This window comes from Phyllostomus discolor, chromosome 6 (assembly GCF_004126475.2).
Source record: "Phyllostomus discolor isolate MPI-MPIP mPhyDis1 chromosome 6, mPhyDis1.pri.v3, whole genome shotgun sequence".
Lineage (NCBI taxonomy): Eukaryota > Metazoa > Chordata > Mammalia > Chiroptera > Phyllostomidae > Phyllostomus > Phyllostomus discolor.
Window position 1 is genome coordinate 104,393,317 of NC_040908.2, and position 20,534 is coordinate 104,413,850.

Here is a 20,534-nt window from a genome sequence, read left to right on the forward strand (position 1 = left end):
TGGTTGCCTCCCGTAAGCACCCAGACTGGGAATTGAACCTACCACCTAGGTATGTGCCCTGACCCGCAATTGAGCCCCCAACCTTTTGGTGTGGGGGATGACACTCCAGCCCACTGAGAACACCAGCCAAAGCACACTATGCCTTTTTTAAAGCATTATTTTAACTCTAGCTAAATAACTATTTGTGTAACTTTTATTTGATGTTTATGTTCCCCGATATACAGTAACTCCCATCAGTCTTGGGGCAGTGTTTGTTTCAGTCATCACTGCATACCCAATTTCCCAGCCAGCGTGTTTTGGCACTCGGTATTTATTTTTTAAAAAATGAGTGTCTGATTATCCAGTTTGTTCTTTCTCAGAGGGCACCAGGTATTAGAAGAAAGTTGAAGTGCTAAAGATTGAAATGCTGAATTAACAATGTACAGAATGACCAGTCTGCCAAAGTCAGTGTGCTAAAAATCGCTATTATATTTGCCAAACCACTTTTTTGTAACTGTTTACATATTAAATGAAAATTCACTTACATTAGGCAGTTTTAATAGTTTTTAAAGATGTTAGGAAAGTGTTAGGTGACTATTTTTCCATTTTGTCTTAAGGGCAGCATTTTAGTGAATGTTCATTTTACTGAGAGTTAAAAACAGAGTGATTTATACTTCTATAGAATAGATTTAACATGATGATAAGTTTGATTGTGTCCTGATCTTTTGAGAAATCCCATCCTATTTCCTTTCTATTGCATTGGACAGTTTCCACTTTTCATCCTGAATCTGCCTGCCCATGGTTACCAACTTGACATCTCCTATTTATAGATATCCAAGTTGCTAGGTAATAACAAATGAGCTTATCATTTGAAATGGAATGATTTTAGACAGTCTAGATTTCTTTAGTTCTTTTCAAGTGGCATTTTCTATTATTTTAGAGTCTAGCCATTCTTGTATTTTCAACCAGAGAGATTTAGACTTAATTTGCCTTCTGGCAACTCACCTGTTAAGTTTTATTTTATCACCTGTGAAGATGTTGTTTTGGGCATCTGAATGACTTCCATCCTCTGTCATTAAAAATATTTCAAATTTTAGGCATTTTGTCATTCTTTTATGAATGCTCAAATGGTATATAGGTGAAGATTTGCATTTATAAGAATAAGGAACAAAAATTTCACCATTTCCTATTGATATGGGTGCTCTGTATCTTTCCTCAGCAAATTCATCTGTATGATATATGGGAAATTTATGTCATTTTTAATTGTGGTTGTTGACAATAAAATATACATTTCTAAAGGTTAAACATATTGATAAGGAAACTAGGCAACTGTGACCCTTAGTCTTTGAAAAATTAAATATACTTAAATTAAACATACTGAAAATGCTGGATATAGAAAATGGAAAAAAAAGCAAACCCTGAACCAGAACTTTCTGGAAATTGTCACAGCTATTATTAAAACAATCCCATGCAATGTGAAGTTCTATAGACTTTATAGCTGATATTTTAGTAAATTTGGTGGAGTGACTTAAAGCTCTAGATGAAGTAATTTTGGTAACTAAGTAATTTAATTTTTTTTAATTGAAAGTTTTAAAAATTCAAATATATATATATATATATATATATATATATATATATATATATATATATTAACTGTGTACTTGTGGAGCAATAATGGAGAGATGGACAGACTCCCTGGTGTGGCACTCTGGCAAGGCATCGCCGCTGCACCACTCTCAGCCCAGTGGACAGAAACAGTGGGAAGGGGTGTCTATTTAGTGTGTCAACGGGAGGATTATGGCAAAGAAACGAGAGCTCAGCTTTGAAGAAAAATATAAAAGCTCTTTATAATCCTAAATTTACATGCTACTAAGAAGCTTGTCCAGTACTTTTATTTAAAAAATCTCAACTGTATCTGAGGCAACAAATTATGAAAAGAAAATAGTCATTTAAGACACCTTTGAAGATGTCAGACTTCTATTCCTGTATAATCAGCTCTTCTATCAAACAGCTAGGAAGCATGCATTTCATTTGATGCAATCACACTGGGAGCTGTGTTTACAGATAGTGGATGCCTCAGGATAGGAAATCAAACTGGACACTATACTTTAATAAAGTAGTTGAGGGATGACTTTTTCTGTTTGAGACTCAAGGTTGAACCTGAAGAGGTTTTTCAAAGTTGGATTGCAAACATTTTTAATGGCTGTGGACAAAGGTCTTTGGTTCTGACCCATCTAATGTTACATGTGTTGAGTTGAGTGGTTTCCTAGCTAGACCTGGGCATTCTGCTCTCCACCTGTAAGGAGGGGGCCTCTCTCTTAGGGACAATTGGCAGTGGAATAATGATCTCATGGCTTTAACAAAGACGTGAGATTGTGCTCGGAAACTTCTCATTCCTGGACTTTTCCCATTGCTGTGAGAAAACTTTTAGCTAGCAAATGACCAGAATAGAACATAAATCACAATGTAGCTAATTCTCCATAACCCAATGTGTGCTAACCACAGCATAATTTTAATCCCATCTTGGGTTCCCCCTGCTCCCCTGGCATCAGGATCCTACTTAATGGTATAAACATTTGGAGCACAAAGAAATATTTATGTTAGATAAATATGTGGCAAAATTCATAAATGGAATTTAAACAATTTTGGTTATTACTGCTATTATCCCAGCCACTTCCAGTGAGGCAATTACTCCAATATTTAATACACATGTAATATTATGACTACGTATTTTACAACACCAGGGCCAAGTCATCTTCACTAAGTGACTTAATCTAATTGAAATGATACAGGTATACTGGATAGCAACAAAACAAATTAACATAGACTGTACTTTGTGGTGGATTCCAAAAATGGCCACAAAATTTCATAGCTCCCTATACCAAGAAGTGAATTCTATTTCCCTATCTTTTGAATCCAGTCTGGCTTGGTGTTCTGGACTGAATGCTCAGTGGCCCCACCCCAAATTCATATGTTGAAATATAATCTCCAGTGCGATGGCATTAGGAGTGGGCTTTTGGGAGGTCATTAGGTCATGAGGGTGGAGCTCTCACCAATGGAATTACCAGAGAGCTACTTGACTCTTTTTCCTTTCTGGGAGGATACAATAAGGAGTTGGCAATCTGTGACCCGGAAGAGGGCTCTCACTAGACCCCAAACCTGTTGCCACCCTGATCTTGGACTTTATGACCAGTCTGTGGAACTCTGTTACAGCAACCCAAGCTAAAACACTTGGTGAGTTGCTTTGACAAATAAAATGCAGCTGAAGTGACACTGTATAAGTTCTAATTCTGAGCCTCAGGAGGCTTTGTTGGGCTTTGCTCCTGCTACCCTTAACTCCTGAGATCACTATGTGACCAAAGTAGAAAATGAGAGGCCATGTGGAGAAGAATCAAGCACCTCAGATGCCAGCCTACTGACTCCCAGGCATGGAAGTGACACTGTTGTAGACAAATCAACTTTCTCACCAGCTGACCACACATCCTGGAAAAGCCCAGCTGTGATCAGCCAAGCCAGGCCAGGTAACAACAATCCAGCAATCCACAGCACTGTGAGCTAAATGCAATAGTTGTTGTTTTAATCCACAAAGTTTTTTTATATGGCAATATGTAATTGATGCAATTGTATTTTTATATTTTATTCCTTTGACTCTCCAGGAGCAGTTCCTCTCAAAATTGAACTTAGTAAACACTTGCCAATTGGCAGGAGCATTAAGGACACTACATTTGTGTGTCATAAGATGGAACCACAGCCACAAATGGTACCACAGCCACAGATGGACACAACTTTCAAAAAATTCCCTGGGCTATTGATGTTTACACCTTTAATGCTGTAGTTACTATCTGTTTCAACTGAAGGTTTATTAGGATTACTGATGATATATATATATATATATATATATATATATATATAACCATTATTTCATTAGTTCACCAGGAAATAGCTTTTAAAAAATCACATTTATTGAGATATAATTTATATGCTATAAATTTCACCTGTTTAAAGTATTCAATTAAATTTGTTTATGTTTAAGATCTGTTTATTATGTTATTTTTACAAGTAACAAAGTCCCTCATTTCCCCCCCTTCCTAGATGACACATATGAATATGAAAAGCTATTGATTTTCACACTGCCCGCCCCACCCATATTCCAACTGGGTTAACAGGAAGTTGTGAACCAGGAACAGCCTCCTGAAGTAGCCCTGGTTTCCTCCTTAACTTGGTCTTGAACTTTAGCACTCTAATCAGTCATCCTCCTTCTAATTTCTTTTTAGTTTAAGAAAATCGATGAGTTCATGAGCATCTTTCTCAGTGGAGAGGTCTGCAAAGTCCTAGAGCAGTTAATAACTAAGACAGAACCGGGATTGGATGGAATGTAATTCACTGCTTGTGCAAAGGAAAGCTGTAGGATCCTATTCCAGAGCATCTCCTTCACAAAAATCCCCTTTTTGCTTTCTGAAATCAGTTCTTCCCAAGTAAACAGCAATGAATCTGTTACTCTGCCAAATGGATTAAAATTGATTAGCCACACCTCTCACTACTGTCTTTATAGATATCCAATACAAAGTCTTCATCTAAGAATTTACACTGTATGTGTTTCTTGAAGAAGTCTGCATACATCTGCAAATCTCTTCCCTTTGTTTAGAAATACAATCACAGTATTGTGTGTAGTTCTATTGAGAAATACCAATAAGCTTGTTTTTCTTGACAAAACATCAGAACTTAGCCCCAGAAATTAATTCATACCAGTTTCAAAGAACAAGCTCATATTCTATACAAGCATCTGGGGAATCATCAGTGCAATGGCTGAATGAAGTCACAAGTGATGAAACCAGAACTCTTGACATCCCTGAGGGTTTTACATTTTAGAGGAATATTCATTGCTATGCAGTGCTTCTCCTTTGGGGCACTCCAGCTAAGCTTAGGAAATACACTGCCTGCAGGGAATTGATAGCTTCTTGGACTGTATTGGTGAACACAGGAATTCCAGTGCCTAAGTGGAATTCCAGTGTCATCTGACCACTGCAATTCTTCGGCCTTATCATCTCTGTCTGCCTGTGAACGTGTTGGAGAATCATCTCTTCCTGAAACCACCAGGGTTCCACCATGGAGTAAATAATCCTTCACATTCTGAGGAAGTAGAAGAATGGCCCTCTTGCTGGGGGCTTCGGAACAGTGTGTACCACACAGAGAATTGACAGCGTCACACATGCTCCTTCTTCATTTTGCAGCTGCCGCCCTTGTTTCTTCTTTCTCCTTCCAGCAGCCTCCTGGAAACCCAGTTCTCCAGTGCCTGCTGAGCTATTTGGGCTCAATGACTACTCCGTCCATAAAGCAAGGAGGAAGTGACAGAAAAGGCAGAGGAGGAGAATCTTGGGGTTTGCTTTTAGTGTATACTAATTCGCACATACACAGACTTTGGATCCATGAAGAAGAATTCTGGAAGTGTTGCTAATGGAATTTAAAGAAGTACCTGCCTCTGCCTTGCTTCCTAGACGCAGCAGGTTCTACAAGGTGAACACGCACACACTGTTGTAACTATGAGGTGTGGCTGTCTCTCCAGCAGTAGCACCAGCTTCTCTAGAAACTGCCCTTGGGCTCCTGCTTTCCTCCTCTGTCCCCTTTTCCAAAGGAGTCTTAAGTGGTTTTTTTTCAGTATATTTATAGAGTTGTGCAATAACCAAAGTCTAATTTTTTAGCATTTTCATCACCCCAAAAGCAACACAGCTGTTTACATATTTTTATTTTTTAAAATATTTTATTTATTTATTTTTTTAGAGAGGGAAGGGAGGGAGATAGAGAGAGAGAGAAACATCAATGTGCGGTTGCTGGGGGTTATGGCCTGCAACCCAGGAATGTACCCTGGCTGGGAATCGAACCTGGGACACTTTGGTTCCCAGCCCGACATATTTTTATTTTAATGATAGTGATAAGACCTTTTACTATCCCATTTAATTGTAATAATATATTTCTTCTATTTGCCCAATTAGCCCATATTACAATATATGCAATGTGCCTTGTTACTAAAAACATGCTGACATTTAGAATCCTGGACTATCACACAAAAATCCCAAGAGGATAACAAATGCTGAGTTCAAATATTATTTGCATTAAAGGAGGTATTCAGCAGATTTTGAGTCTTAAGTCCTGGTGTAGTTTAATAATAATTCATTTTTGAAATGCAAAAAAATTCAGCAAATTTAGATGCCTATTAAGATAGTACGACAAATTACCATTAACAAGATGGACAAGAGTTAAGTTCCAGCAGCACAAGCATGGAATATAGAAATGTGGAAGAAGAAAATGGTATAAATGAACAGAGTTGAGGACATGTTGCAGACTTCTAAAAGAATTAGGAAACCTTTACCACTCTCTCCCCTGGTGTGCAATACTGTCAGATTAAAAGTCCTTCCTCACTAAATGCTTCACAGTTCAGTATCTCAAGACACACCTTTTTTTTTTGTAAATACTGGTTTATATATTTACTATACTATACTTTTATCATTTTTTAAATTTCAAAGATTTTTCTTTTCATTTAATCTTTGTTGTATTTTTTGTACATTACTTTTTAGTCTCCTTATACTCTCCCCCCCAGCAATCACCACACTGTTGTCTATGTCCATGAGTCCTTTATCCTTTTTGTTCAATGCCTCCACCCACTAATATCCCCCTACCACTAGCTGTCATCCTGCCCTCCATCTGAGTCTGACCCCATTTTCCTTGTTAGTTCAGTTTGTTCATTAGTTTCCACATATGAGTGAAGTCATAAGGTATTTTTCTTTCTCTAACTGGCTTATTTCACTTAGCATAATGTTCTCCAGATCCATCCATACTGATGCAAAGGGTAAAATTTTCTTCTTTTTTATAGCCAGGTAGTATTTCATTGTGTAAATGTCCCATAGTTTTATCCACTCATCTACTGATGGACCCTCAGGCTGTTTCTTTATTTTGGTGATTGTAAATAATGCTGCAATGAACACAGGGGTGCTTACATTTTTTTCAAACCAGTATTTTGAGTTCCTCCCAATATATTCCCAGAAGTGGGACTGCTGGGTCAAAAGGCTGATCCATTTTAAATTTTTTGAGGTATCTCCCTACTACTTTCCACAATGGCTGCACCAATCTGCATTCCCACCCACAGAAGAAAAGAGTTCACCTTTCTCCACATCCTCACCAACATTTGTTTGTTGATTTATTGATGATAGCCATTCTGACAGGTATGAGAGGGTATCTCATTATGGTTTTAATTTGCATTTCTCTGATGACTACTGATATTGCGAATCTTTTTATGTGTCTATTGGCCATTTGTATGTCCTCTTTGGAGAAGGGTCTATGTGTTTGCCCATTTTTAAATTGGATTGTTTGGATTTTTTGGTGGTTGAGTTTTGTAAATACTTTGTAAATTTTAACCCCTTATCAGGTATATAAGCAAATATGTTCTGCCATTCTGCGGGTTGTTGCTTTATTTTGTTGATTATTTCTTTTGCTGGCCAAAAACTTTTTAGCTTGATATAGTTCCATTTATTTATTTTTCTTTTATTTCCCTTGTGTGGGGAGATACATCCCATAAAATATTGCTATGAGCAATGTCTGAGATTTTGCAGGCTTCGTTTTCTTCCAGGACTTTTATGGTTTTGGGTCTAACTTTTAACACTTTGATCCATTTTGAAATTATTCTTGTGTGTGGTGTAAGAAGGTGGCCTAGTTTCATTTCTCTGCACTTATCTGTCCAAGTTTCCCAACACCATTTATTGAATAAACTATCTTTAGCCCATTGTATGTGCTTGCTTCCTGTCAAATATTAATTGACTATAAAGGTGTGGGTTTATTTTTGGGCCCTCTATTCTGTTCCACTGATCTATGTGCCTGTTTTTATGCCAGTATCATACTGTTTTGATTTCTATGGCCTTATAGAACAGTTTGAGATTAGGTAGCATGATCCCTCCAACTTTGTTCTTCTTTCTCAGGATCGCTGTTGCTATGTGGGCCTTTCTGTGGTTCTACATAAGTTTTTGAAATATTTGCTCCAGTTCTGTGAAATACATCATTGGAGTCTTGATAGGAATGGCATTGAATCCATAGATTGCTTTGGGTGGTATGGACATTATAATGATGTTAATTCTTCCTACCCATGAATATGGTATGTGTTTCCACTTATTTGTATCTTCAAATTCTTTCTTCACTGTTTTATAATTTTCCAAGTACAGGTCTTTTACATCCTTGGTTAAGTTTATTGCTAAGTATTTTATTCTTTTTGAAGCAACTATGAATGGGACTGTTTTCTTGATTTCCCTTTCTGTTAGTTCATTATTGGCATACAAAAATGTAACTGATTTCTGGATATTAATTTTGTATGCTGCTACTTTGATGAATTCATTTTTTTCAGTTCTAGTAGCCTCTTGGTGGAATCTTTGGGATTCTCTATGTACAGAATCATGTCATCTGTGAATAAAAAGTTTTACTAATTCCTTTTCAGTTTCGATGCCTTTTATTTCTTATTTTTGTCTGATTGTTTTGGTGAGGACTTACAGTACTATGTTGAATAAAAGAGGTGAACCCTGGTTGGTGTAGCTAAGTGGGTTGAGCGTGGGCCTGTGAACCAAAGGGTTGCTGGTTCGATTCCCAGTCAAGGCACATGCCTGGGTTGCAGACCAGGTTCCCAGTGGGGGACATGAGAGGCAACCACACACTGATGTTTCTTTCCCTCCCTTCCCTCTAAAAATAAATAAAATCTTTAAAAAATTAAGAAAAAAAGGTGAAAGCACACATCCTGTCTTGCTCCCAATCTTAATGAAATGCCTGTAGATTTTTCCCATTGAGTATGATGCTGGCGGTGGGTTTGTCATATATATGGCCTGTGTTATGTTTAGGTATGTTCCCTCTATTCCCACTTTGCTGAGAGTTTTTATCATAAATGGGTACTGGATTTTGTCAAATGCTTTTTATGCATCTATTGATATGATCATGTGGTTTTTATCCTTCATTTTGTTTATGTGGTGAATCACATTTATTGATTTACAAGTGTTGTACCAACCTTGCATTCCCAGAATAAGTCCTACTTGATCATAGTGTATGATCTTTTTGATGCATTGCTATATTTGGTTTGCTAATATTTTGTTGAGTACCTTAGCATCTATGTTCATCAGAGATATTGGTCTATAATTTTCTTTCTTTCTAGTGTCTTTATTGGGTTTTGGAATTAGCATAATGCAGGCCTTGTAAATGAGTTTGGGAGCCTTCCCTTCTCTTGAATTTTATGAAATGGTTTGAGAAGGTCAGGTGTTAGTTCTTCTCAGAATGTTTGGAAAAATTTACCTGCAAAGCCATTCGGTCCACAGCTTTTGTTTGTTGGGAGATTTTTGATTGCTGCTTCAATTTCACTAGGTGTAATCTGTTTGTTCAGATTCTTTGATTCTTCCTGATTTAGTTTTGGAGGATTATAAGTTTCTAGGAATGTATTCATCTCATCCACATTATCCAGTTTGTTGGCATATAGTTGTGAATAATATTTTCTCACAATCTTTTGTATTTCTTTGGTGTCAGTTGTTATTTCTCCTCTTTCATTTTTGATTTTATTGATTTTGGTCCTTTCTCTTTTTTTTTCTTGATGATTCTGGTTAAATGTTTGGCGATCTTATTTATCTTTTCAAAAAACAGATCTTGGATTCATTGATCTTTTGTATATTTTTAAGACTCTATTTTGTTTATTTCTGCTCTGATCTTTATCATTTCCTTCCTTCTACTTTGGGCTTTGTTTGCTGTTCTTTTTCAAGCTTTTTTAAGTGGGAAGTTAAATTGCTTATTTGAACTTTTTTGAGGGGGTCTATAATGCTATGAATTGCTCTCTTAGAATTATTATCCCAGTGTCCCACAGATTTTGGATATTTGTTTCCTTATTTTCATTTGTTTCAAGGTATGTTTTGATTCTTCCTTGATTTTTTAAATGTGTTTTTATAAAGGTTTAATTAATTGACTAATTAATTTATTTATTAGAGGGGGGGTTGGGGAGGAAGACAAGGAGAGAAACAACAATGTGTGGCTGCATCTTGTGTGTCCCCTACCGAGGATCTTGCCTGCAACCCAGGCATGTGCCCTGATTGAGAACTGAACTGGAGACCCTTTGGTTCGTAGGCCAGTGCTGAATCCACTGAGCCACTCCAGCCAGGGCTGATCTTATTGTTGACCCATTATTTATTGTTTAATAACAGGTTATTTAGCTTCCATGTCTTTGCATGTTTTTCATTGTTCTTGTGATTGATTTCTAGTTTCATAGTATTATGGTTGGAGAAGATGCTTGGTATGATTTCCATGTTCTTAAATTTATTGAGATTTCTTTTGTGTCATAACATGTGGTCTATCCTAGAAAATCTTCACGTGCACTTGAAAAGTATGTATATCCTGCTGCTTTGGGGTGAAATGCTCTGAAGATATCAATTAAATCCATTTGATCAAGTGTGTCATTTAAGGCCGCTCTCTCCTTGTTGATTTTCTGCCTGGAAGATCTATTGATTAAAGTCAATGGTATGTTAAAATCCCCTACTATGACTATATTTCTGTCACTCTATCTCCCTTCGAGTCCATCAAGATTTGTTTCACAAATTTAGGTGTTCCTATGTAGAGTGTGTAAATGTTTACTAGGGTTATATCTTCTTGCTGGATTGTTCCCTTTATCATTTTGTAGAGTTCTTCTTTTTCTCTTACTATAGCCTTTGTTTTAAAGTTTATTTTGTCAGATAATTATTGCACCCTAGTTTTTTTCTTTTCTATTTGTATAAAATATCTTTTTCCATCCCTCTATTTTAGTCTGTGTATATCTTCTAATTTGAGATTAGTCTCTTGGAGGCAGCATATATATGGGTCCTGTTTTCTTATCCATTAAACTACCTTATGTCTTTTGGTTAGAGCATTTAAGCCATTTACATTGAAGGTGACTGTTAATAGATACATATATAGTGCCATTTTATTGTTAGACTGTTTTCCTTTTTTCTTTTTTTCTCTTTTTCTTCTTCATCTTTTTTTTTCTAATATTTTATTTATTTATTTTTTAGAGAGGGAAGGGTGGGAGAGAGAGAGAGAGAGAGAGAGAGAGAGAGAGAGAGAGAGAAACATCAATGTGCGGTTGCTGGGGGTTATGGCCTGCAACCCAAGAATGTACCCTGGCTAGGAATCGAACCTGGGACACTTTGGTTCCCAGCCCGCGCTCAATCCACTGAGCTACTCTTCTTCATCTTAAATCAAGCCCTTTAACATTTGTTGCAGTACAGGTTTGGTGTTAATGAACTCCTTTAGCTTTTTCTAGTCTGAGAAGCTTCTTATATCTCCTTCAATTTTAAATGACAGCCTTGTTGGGTAAAGTAGCTTTGGTTGTAGGTCCTTGCTTTTCATCCCCTTGAATATTTCACACCACTTCCTTCTGGTCTGAAATGTTTCTGAGGAATAATCAGATGACAGTCTAATAGGTGCTACCTTGTAGGTAACTACCTGCTTTTCTCTTGTGCCTTTTAGGAATCTCTCCTTATCTTTAAGCCTTATTATTTTAATTATGATGTGTTAGTTTAGGCCTCTTTGGGTTCAACTTGTTTGGGACTCTCTGCAGTTTCTGAACTTGTGTGTCTTTTTCCTCCACCAGATTAGTGATGTTTTGGGTCATTATCTCTTCAAATAGGTTCTTGGTCCCTTGCTCACTGTCTTCTTCTGGTATTGCTGTAAAGTGGATATTGTTCTGCTTCATGTTGGCCAAAATGTTTCTTAAGCTATTCTCATTTTTTAAAAATTCTGTTTTCTTTTTGCCACTCTGCCTGAGTGTTTTTTCTACCTTATCTTCCAAATCATTGATGGGATCTTCTGCTTCATCTAACCTACTGTTTATTCCTTCCAGTGTATTATTTATTGAAGATATTGCATTCTTTATTTCTGACTGGTCCTTTTTTATGGTTTTTATGTTATTTTTCCATGCTTTTGAGTATCCTTATAATCATTACTGTAAACTATCTGATAAACTATGTGTCTCCATTTTATCTAGTTCTTTGGAAAATTCTCTTGTTCTTTCATTTGGGGCCTGTTTTCTTGTCTTCTCATTTTGGCTGCTTCTTTGTATTTTCTGCCTTAGTTGTTAAACTCATCAGTCATTTAAACCAATCAGTTGTCAAACTCATCAAGCTATAAGGCTTAACCTCCACATAGTGGGGCAGAGTAATTCCTGTAGTTGGGGCTATTACTTCCCCTAAGGCTGATAGCTCTTGGAGAAGAGTGCTCTGCCAGAGAAAGATGGCCTCTGCGGTCTGGGGAATGACTCAGCACATGGATCCTAGTAGCTGTTCTGTCAGTTCTTTCTTCAGAGCCACCAACCCCAGACTTTCCTCAAGTCCATTCTGCTCTCCTTCTGCTGGAGTCCAGAGTAAGTAGCTATAAATGAAAATTTGTGTGTTGGCCCTTTAAGAGGCTCTCTGCATCTCCAGCCTTCTCTCCCTGGCAGATAGAAACCCTGCTGCTTTTCACAACTGGTTGTTATCCATATTCCTTTCCAGCTCTGGTGCTGTGGGCTGGGAGCCCAGCTTGGAGTTTAGAACCCACACTTCTCAGGGAGATCCCCCAGACACTGTAATATCCCTCCAGCACTTCAGCTGCTGCCTGTGGGACCCCAGCTAGACCTCTTGAATTTCTACACTCTCTACCAGTCATCTTGTGGTGAAGTATTTTCTTCCATCTGTCAGTGGTTATAAGGCTTCTCTCCAGCTAGTGTTCAGTCAGTTATTTAGGATGCTTTTTCCACAACTTAGTTGTAATTCCAGATTGGTCCTGGGAAGAGGTTAGTGTAGCTTCCACTTACTCCTCTGCCATCTTGGATCTCTTACCCTCAAGACATGTTTTTAATGAAAACATATCTCCAATTGTATGGCAAAAATGGCAGAGAACAGATTTATTTTATAGAAACTAACTCTATAACTTACCTTATGTATACCCACCTATTTCTTTAAAAAAGGTTAATTTGATTACATTTTAAAGTATTATAGGTTAAAATGACTATACTAAAAATGGCTTTTTGTTTCATCTTCATTAAATCTGGCTCTAGGTAAAAGAAGCTAATCAATCCTATAGTTTCAAAGATAAAGTACTCCTGGAGATCATTCCACAACAGTTTTGGATGGCCTAATACTTAGGCATTATGTTAAGCAGTGAGAGGACACAGATGAAAATCAACCCCTTATTCTACTTAAAAGATATCCTCTAGGAGATCTCTGGAAAGTGGATGTGTTTAAAATTTTAGATCCTTATATTCTCCAAGTTCTGGTCATATGACAGTAATTAAGTCCCTAAGGTATTAAAAGAAAACCGCAAAAGAGAGTAACACAAGAAACATTTGTTGACCACTTAAAATGTGCTAAGGGAGACATATGGGTGAATAACACTCTGCCTCTGATGGGGTTACCTCAGCACTCTGGGCTTTTCATTTCCCTTCAACAGAGGAATGACAATGGACAGTTAAGTGTCAGTCAGGCTTTTTCCAGTGTGTCTCAGGAGTAAGACCTGTTTATTAATCACTAATACCATACTTACTTCCAAAGAAGTTTGGGGAGACTTAATAGGAAAAGTGTGCTTGTGTGTGTGTATATACATATATAATTTTAATGATATCATATGTACTTACAAACAAAAAAAGGCAAGAGCTGGGTATGTGAGTGTGGTAGGGATAATAATATGAGAAAATCTAGGCTAAGAGGAGCTACAAGTGCTCTGTAATAGATGGCTGAAATCCTCACCTAATAAAGGGAAGATTCCCTCTAGCCCCAGCTCTAAATTCTAAGATCCTGTTGCATGTCTTTCCCAGGAAAAAGTGAATAACCTAGAGGACAGTGTTCTGAGCAGCACTTTTACAAAGTATTCAGAGACAGGTTGGACATGGTCGTATAGTATAATAACATCAATAAAAATCAAGAATATAATGCTGTACAAATATTTCCATGGGAAGCCAGAGTAACTTGAGCCAGGTACATGATATTCTGACAATCTGACTTGATACAAAAATATAGCTTGAAGCATAGAGAAGAACCAAAGGTTATTTCCCAGCCATTCTTTTGGGAGTATCAACTTATAGGAGATGCAGAGAAAGTTACTCAAATTTAAGATTACTGGAATTATCTGCAGTGCACTTGTTCTCCGGTCACTAAGCATCAGGATTGAGCACAGAGAAACTAATGTTTACTTGTAGAAGTCCATTCATACATAAATATTTATTGAGTACCTACTATGCATCCAGTACTAATCTAGAGGCTAGAGATTCAGCAGACAATGATATAGATTTGGTCCCAACCAATACTCAGTTTATAATCTGTAGAGGGTAGAGTGGGTAGAGAAATAAATAATAAATGAGAAAAACTTTTTAAAGACAATTGCAGGTGCTAAGTGCTATGAAGACACTTGCATTAAAGAGTAATAAGGAGTATGACTCCATTTTTCTGACTGCTGACAGCTTTCAGGCTCCACTACACTCTCCTCCCTTTTGCCCCACATCTCGGCAAGCAGATGAGAAAGCTTAGGCACCCCCAACTTCAATGCTGGTAAGAAGGGCAAATCATGTCAGCACCAGCTCAACAGCAGGAACACTCACTCTAGCCCCAGCCCCAGCCCAAGCACATATCACCCCAAGCTAGTCTCCTATCCCTACTTTGTTAAGCCATTTTTTTGACCAACTTAAGAATTTAATCTGCTTTTCCCAGAAAGAGCATTATTCAAGTAATCAGCCCTTCATAACCTCTTGGTGAATGTGTGACATCATGTCTAGACATTCAAACCAAAATGTGGTTGGAGGGTCCATCTTGCCTCTGAAGAGTGACCACATCATGAAAACAGGCCAAAGTCTCAAGATAACAAGCACAGGAAGAACAGGAGCAAGGTCTCTTGGGGCTTAGACTCAGAAATTGCACATGTTACTTCCACTGGATGCTATGGGTCACAGCAAGTCACCAAGCCAAGGCTCTACCTACTGATGGGAGAAGCTGCAAAAATTTGTGGCCATTTTTACAATCCATCTTGCTCATCTAGCTGAATCCAGTGTGTCATCATCCAGTTTATCCCTTTCACTACAATGTCCCTGCCTCCCTCAGCACAGAACCTGCCTATCCTAGGTACTGAAGGCATGGTTATAGAAGTGAACTAAAATCAATTTTAAGTTAAGAACAATGTAATAGCTAAAGCATAGGATTAAAAACAAGTCTGTCATAAAACATTTTGAAAAAATCTTCCATATATGTTCATACATCATCTCATATATCATTCACATTTTCAGTCATTTGAACACAGCAGTATCAAACCAAGGTCTGTTGTGAAGTGAGTGACAAAGCCATTCCAGGTAATTCTACATTCTAATAACATAATTAGCCACCTTATCTGTAGGGGGTAAGTCATCTCAGCCTCCTGACAGACCTGTGAGATGGGATAAAATAGTTCACATTTGGAAGTACAAGTACAATGCACACACTTGCATGTTAGCATGGATGTACGTTAGTCGAAGTGCTAAACAGGTTCCTCCAATGGAAGGCAAATGGGTGTATTTACCTTTGGATATTGCTGCTTTCCCTAGTTCTCAAAATGCCCTTTGGCTTTTACATCCATTGAGCAAAATATTTACTGATTATGCTGGAACTGTGCTAAGTATTACAAACAATGAAATATGAGGAGTCTTTGCCTTGGAGAAGAAGGATATTAACAATAGTTGATATCTCGACAGGATTGTGATTCAGTTTGGAGAACAGATTCATAAGGCAAAGAGGCCCTGGTGAGTGAATTGCCTACTCCTCATGGTCAAGTCCCAAGTACCCATTCAGTGAAGAATAAGAGGAAAATACATGGACTCCAAGTCAAACTCACCTGTATTAGAAACTCTGCAGTTACCAGAGTGGTCCAAACATGCAGAGTCAAGAACATTATGAAAATGAGTAAAACTAAATTTACAAAAAAAGAAGGAAAACAATCTTTCTATATTTTTTTTCACAAGATACTTATAAAGGCTTCTTTTTTTGCACAAGACAGGAGTAGACCAATCCTGAGATCATATTCTGATGGTGAGTGAGACTAATTAAACAGGTAGCAGCTGGCATGAAGGCCACATCACTTCACCTAAAGGGAAGAATAATAGATGAAGTCAAGGGCACTTACGAAGTCTTGATAGGTCTGCTGCTGAACTTTAGTGTCTAACAACTGTGGGAAACAATGACCCTTGTTCCCCCCTTGAGTCTCTCATTCAGTCTCTGCTTTGTTCATTTTGTCATGTCTTGCTTATCTTACTGAAATCCCTGCCTATGTGTGATTGGGTAGCAATCCTCTTATACCTGGGTCTTACCTCCTCTTAACTTGCTGGCTTGCTCCCAGTCTCTTTCTTACTCCAAAGTCCCATTTCACTAGCTAAGTGATTTTTATATACAACCTACATCATCTCATCATTCTACTCAAGAACCTTTCATTGCTCTGTATCTCCTCATGTTTCTACACAAAATCACTACCTTAGCCTCCCCTTCCACCATTCTCCAAATCTGATTTCCCTTGGCACTTAGGCTACTCTAGGCCCAGTCTCGCAGGGGTGCCATATCCATCCCTCCATACTTGGATCACTTGTGTTCTCTTTTACAGGGCCCCTCTTCTCCAAGATGCCAGTCAAGTCTTTCATCTTCCATGAAGTCCTCCCCGATAAGTCTAATCCTTAACTCTTACTGGACATACAAGTTGTTTCTCACAACCAGACACATAATTTTATTACATACTGTCCTATAGTTAGTTACTGTACCACTTGTGTTACTCTGGTGCCCCCAACTGTTTTAGGGTAACCATGAGTGTAATCACCATGTTGCATGTGTTGGAAGTACTCATGTGTATGTACGAGTGTGTGCACACACACATACATGTATCTATAGTTATTTATTGTAGCAACCATGGACTGTTAACTACATCTCACACCAGGTATTTGCATATTCTCACAAATAATAATTTACATAGATTTATTATCAATTTAAATATTCCCAGAACATTTTATTACATTTATTGATACATTAGATTTTTTAAGATTTTCTTTTTTTAATGTTTTTTAGAGAGGGGAAGGGAGGGAGAAAGAGAAGGAGAGAAACATCAATGTGTGGTTGCCTCTCACATGTGCCCCTTACTGGGTGCCTGGCCCACAACTCAGGCATGTGCCCTAGACTGGGAATCAAACAGGCAATGCTTTGGTTTAAAGGCCAATGCTCAATCCACTGAGCCACATGAGCCAGGGCTGATAAATTAGATTTTTTTAAAGTAGGTTCATTGCCCTGTAATTCCCAAATGAGATACAAGAAAAAGTTAAGGATTTTGTAAGGTGACCTCAACAATTTTCTGCTTTTAAAAAGGCAGTAAAATAACCAAGAGCATGGTTACTGAACAGGTGAAAATTTACTTTCATGATTGCTTAATTAATTAATTAATTAATTCCTTCAACTAAATAGTTCCAGAATGCCTTTTAGATGCCAGGTACTGTGGCAAGTATCAAGGACATTACCGGTATCAAAACTCTCTGTGGATAATTCCTATTAAGCCAAAAGAAAAATTAAATTTCATAGGAGAAATATATATGCAAACTGACAGATATTCCAAAGTCTATTCAGAGCTGAATTAGGCTGAAGGACAATTTTTGTTTTCCTGATTTAAAACAACAAAATAACAAAAAACTTGTTCCAGCCCTATGTGATTTCTGTTTCAACCTCTACCATGGACATACACAATTTGACTGAGGTTGGTTAGAGTTATTTAATTGTCATAGACCTTCTCAAATTTTCTCTATTTCTCCCATTTTTTTGTGTGTTGGGAGATTATGATGTGGATGGCTTGGAGGACAGAGATTGGAAAAGCCAGTACACTAAGCCCTAAATTTTAGTGTGGGAAGTAAAGTTTCTTTGCTTTTTAATGAATTCTTGGACAACCCTATGGCTGTGCTCCAAAAATGCCCTGCTTGAAGTAGAGGATTATCTTACATGGGTCATTACACTTCCAAGCTTAAAGCCTCAGAATGAGCATTAAATTAAAATTCCCTGCACCTTGTAGGCAGAACATTGTGACACTCAAAAGATGTGAAAGTGCTAATGAATTCTGAGCAATAATATTATCACCACTGCATATTTATTGAGTTCAACAGGGTGCTAAGTCCTGTACAGATAATACAAGCAGCCTCTACCAAAAAAAAAAAAAAAAAAAAAGGCAACAGCAATAGTCTTATAAGAACTCTCCCATTCATTTGCTTTAGGAATACTCGTTTTTACTAGACTTGTTGGAAATAGTCTCCTCTTTTCAAAAGTATCCTCTGGGCTCTCTCTGCTTTTGTTTGCTTTAAAAGTGGCCTGGTTTTTTACAGTTACCATTTATGGATGAGGCCAAGTCTCCCAATTTCAAGATTACCATACGAATGCTGTAGGCATTAACTGAAGCACTTCATCCTCTCATAACTGGAAATGGCGAATGGAGTTTTCTGGGAAGCCATAAATAAATCTGTTGTAAAATATGATATACATACCAGTATGTTGTTTATTCAACTGGGGCAGTGTGTGTTTTCAAAATTGATAATATTGCTTTTTTTAAAAACTAGCCTTCAGTTTTCCCCCCAAAATGCATAAATTTAAATGCCAAAATATTATAGTTTAGCTTAAAATTAGAATGCAAATATTCAAAGTTAAAATATGAAGCAAATATCCTATTTTTAACAAATCTAGATACAAATAGAGGAAAAGTTAAAGTACAATAATACAATGTGTAGGTGCAAGAACCAATATGCATGTGGATGAGCACAACGAATAATTTTGCATATACAAAAGTGAACTGAATTTCAGAATCCTGACTTTCTTTATTTAAATGCCAGCCCATCAGGGTTATAAGAAAAAAATTAAGTGCTTTAGAGAAAATGGGTTATAAACTGTCATTGTTGAGTTTAGTGTTCTGACAACTTTGAAAGTAACTATAATATAATTTCCCAAGTTGGTAGCTAAAATAATGGAACATCTGGATGCCATTGAAATGTATGACAATCAAAATGAGAGCAGAAAAGCAGTGGGAACAATGGTTTCCTTTGCTTATAATTCTTTGTGATTTTGAACTCTTGCTCCAAACCTCAGTTGTGGCAGTCAAAGACAACTCCCCTCCCAAAGATTCACCTACCATTCCTGACCACATGAGTCCATCTCTGGGCCTGTTTATTGCTTCCAGCAGCTGCACTTTCCTCTGGTTTGTCTTCTTTACTCTGCTGTCAGACCTTATGCCAGGACCCCTATGTGAGGAGCTAAGCAGGGTCATATGTAAATTGGTCAGTGTGCTGATTTCAACCTCATACACTAGGCCTTTATCTTGGAAGTATAGGCATCTCTAGAAAATGCCGCTTGTTAGGCAAGCATAGAGTCCAATGCATTCTATTCTCCCGGGAACCAGTAATCCTATCATGGATGACATAATGAAGTTGAACTATGGCTACAAATGATCCAGATAGATCGTCTTGCAAGTGGCAGCCTTGATGGTGCTTCCTTCTTCAGTTTCTGGACTGGCTCTGCCATTTGTCAGATGTCTAAAGTTATATATTATGTTGTTAGAAATAGCTGGGCACAGGCCTACATAGCTAAAGCTCCTCCCATATAAGAACTAATTGTAACTGAGATGCATTTCTTCCTTCCTGTATCTACCCACAACAGAGAGAAGGGGAAACATTTTTTCAATCCAATCCAGCCAATACTTATGAGTGCTTTGAGTCTAATAAGTACAGCCTCGGTGCCAGGAGAAAAACAAAGATAGTCATTAAGGGCCTTGTAATCTATGGTCTCACAATAGACACAATTTCATGAATTATATATTTCTTTACATTTTACCCTCAAAAAAGGACATTCCATAGAAGCGTATTATTTTTCTTGCCCTTCCTTACTAAAAACCACATTTCAAGGTTGTCTGAAAGTGGGGTCTGAGTGCAGAGATGACTTATTCTTGGCAGGCACGTCTGAGTCTTTCCAGAGTCCCTTTTACTTAGCAGCTCCAAGTTGGAACTGATGTGGCATCTGGAAGGGCTGCCCTTCTGTCTATGCATTCTACGTGAATCATCTGATGGGATTTTGCTTTTAAACATGGGAAGGCATATGTGTCCTCTCAAAGACATGTCAAGCCTCAGCTACAATTTGGTTTGGATCTTTTCCCTCATTTTACACCACAATTTGTCGCTGGTACAGAATGCACACAGCAGTGCCAAATGTGAATGTCGCTTGCATGCCCACATTTGGCAAATATTAACTGAGATCTTTAATTTGGGATTTTATAGACTGCCATCTAGTACATGATTTCTAAGGTACTGTACAGTGCTGAAATTTTATGATTCTGTGGGATTTATTTGCACTTTTGTGAAAAGATGCTTATAATGAATCATTTTGCCTTCAATGAGAAAATGTTATATGCATAAGGTATAATATTAATATCTACCAGAATACTGTCACATTCTACAGTGGAAGAGAGAGGAGTGGTGTGTATTTGTGTGTAAAACTTTCAGCTGTTTACATTATCATATTTAG

General features: G+C 37.5%; 1 protein-coding gene and 1 pseudogene across 2 annotated transcripts in view; both read right to left on the bottom strand.

Annotated features, from left to right (window-relative positions):
• The window catches only part of FAT3 (FAT atypical cadherin 3), a 640,331-nt gene that overhangs the window by 165,048 nt on the left and 454,749 nt on the right, over window positions 1-20,534 (bottom strand). The window lies entirely within an intron of this gene.
• LOC114499244 lies at window positions 4,224-5,721 on the bottom strand (annotated as a pseudogene).